The sequence below is a fragment of the Dunckerocampus dactyliophorus genome, chromosome 7 (assembly GCF_027744805.1).
Source record: "Dunckerocampus dactyliophorus isolate RoL2022-P2 chromosome 7, RoL_Ddac_1.1, whole genome shotgun sequence".
NCBI lineage: Eukaryota > Metazoa > Chordata > Actinopteri > Syngnathiformes > Syngnathidae > Dunckerocampus > Dunckerocampus dactyliophorus.
The window spans coordinates 27,813,423-27,816,187 of NC_072825.1; positions in this window are offsets into that span (position 1 = coordinate 27,813,423).

Genomic DNA, 2,765 nt, shown 5'->3' on the forward strand with positions numbered 1-2,765 from the left:
TCTGCTTGGCTTTTCACAGTTTGGCCTTACTTACTGGCAGGAAGTTTGGTGTTGTTGCAGAGCAGAGCTTCTCAAAGTCGACACTTCGGTTTGGACCCGGCCCCAAGGCACGTCAGTCTGGACCCAAACCACCTTATCTTCTGAATTCCACTACGCTGTTTTTAAATTGCTGTTTGATCAATCAATAAATGGTTTGTAATGTTAAGTAAAGTATGGTTGGCCGTGATTCACAGCAATCTAAAGATCATGACTTATCTTCACCAACTTTTGCTTTTCTCTTTTGCGTTTCTTGGTGTGTGCTTTCTTGGTGAAACTGAGAAGAGGACGGAGCAGAGTGCTCATATGTTGTAGCATACCTGTCAACTCTCCCATTTTCCTTGGGAAATACCATATTTTGCCCCCCTTGCTTGGTCAGATATTTTCCCCATATTTTTAACTTCCATGAAAAAAGATCCTGTCCGGGTTACAGGTATGCTGGAGCCTATCCCAGCTGACTTCGGGCGAGAGGCGGAAACCTTGGACTGGTTGCCGGCCAATCGCAGGGCACATGTAGACAATCATTCATTCACACTCACATTCATGCCTATTAATTAACCTAACATGCATGTTTTTGGCATGTGGGAGGAAACCGGAGTAAACGGGGAGAACATGCAAACTCCACACAGAGAAGCCCAATGGAGATTCGAACCCAGATCTTCCCGATCTCCTGACTGTGTGGCCAACATGCTAACCACTAGGCCACCGTACAGCTCGTGTTTGGTTCCACTATACACGAAAACATTTGCATTCACACATTCAGAAAATTTTTTTTATCGTCACATTGAACATTCTTCTCGTCAATGAGAGCCATGCAGCAAGATGAGGACCTCCTGCAGCTCCCCCTCAAACACAAAGACATCAAATACCATTCTCCATAAAAACTCAAGGCCTATTTACCTGCTTCTGATCGTGGAGACGCCAATCTGCAAGGAGCTCTGATTGGCTGAGATCTAGCAGGGCTGACACAAAAGGGCCACACCCCGAGTGGAGGCAGTAGCGGTTCTCTTGGAGTGCCTCGTTTATCGTGGGGGATAGAAGAATAGGGATAGTGGGGTAGGACCGCTATGCCTCAGCCCTCAGGGTAATTACAAGGTTTAAAAAAAAGTACATTATGAGTATCTGTTAAAAAATAAAACATATTTCATTGTTAATATTATATTATGTTCATTATATCGCTGTGATTGGCTGGCGACCAATCAAGGACGTAGCTCGCCTTTCGCCAGAAGACAGCTGGGATAGGCTCCAGCATATCCGCGACACTAGTGAGGATAAGTGGCATAGAAAAAGGATGGACGCCTCCTTTTGTGACCTCCTAAAGGTCGAAGGATCATTTGAAAAAATAATTAAGCCAATTTCACCTGCCCCTTATAATCTCCAATTATGAGAAGGAAATAAGACTCACCCTTAAGAATTGTATTGAAATCAAGTCAAATCAGACAGAATATCTTTCACAGCTTCAGAGCCCTGGACCCCGTTTCATTCACCTGTTCTTCTGGCCGAATTAAAGAGAGCTCCTGATCGATAGTCCCATCTGTCATTGTATACGTGTTTTGCTCAGACCATTTGCGTCAGTCTCTCCAAAGATAACTTTCTCCTGGATTCCTTGACGAAGCTTGTGACGCCAGCAGGTCCTTCGCCATCCCGATAACACTTACTACAGTTGTTGACATAAACAAAACACTCTTTTCCTTCGCCTACTTCAAGGCTCAGGCCAATGTTTATCTGTTTTGACTACATTCTGGACCATATCTGGCTGCTGACCCTGGCTGGTGCAAGCTGTGGCAAACAGTATTTCTGTTTAACCTTTGACAGATGTTCACCTACTCAGCTAAATTATTTAATAAAGCAATAATAATATAAACTACTTATTAGATTAATTGATTAAACAGTTATATCAATACTGTACTTATTTTAAGGCACTCAACAATAATTCAATAATAAACATCAATGGAAACAAACACTTGTAATAATTATTTACCCACTCAGTAAATTCATTTATTCCAACAACTCCCCCTTTGTGGGCCGCATATTCTTTGTGGCCCACATAACTCGTGCCACACAAAGATACATATTAAAACACGGATATTATTGTCGTCCGAAGTGTTTGGTGTCAGCACATTGTCCAACATGGATTTATGGATGGGGGAAGGATGGGTGTGACTTAAGAACAGTGTTGGGCATCTTCAGTCCCTTTCTTGAGCAGCGTGATGTCATCTGGAGGAACTCTTTTTTTTTTTTTTGGATGAGGGGCTTTTCCCTTGGAGATGAACTGGTGACTTGGAACAGTTGGTGACCTGGCATTCAACAATTTTGTTGAATAACTGAAGCTCTGAAACATCCAAAATGATAACTGCTTGACTGCTTGAGTAAATGAACTATTTGAGGAACTATTCTTAATGCATTTTGCCTCTCTTGTTATTTTAGACCATAATTCTTCTTCTCTCTGACATTCCGACAATAGATGCATAAGGGTTCCCTCAGCTGCCTGGCACTTTATGCATAACTTTGGACCTACTGTGCCTATTTTAAACAATTGAGAAAGTGTAAAATACAATCTATTTAAAATTTTAAACTGACACAGCTTACTTTTAACGCATCTAAAAGGCAAATATCATTCCATGATATATTATTTTCTAAAATATCTAAATCAGTAATCCATTTCTTAATACATATATTATTTGCATTCCGAGTGTGATGTTCATTTATTGTTCCATAGAACCTTTTAA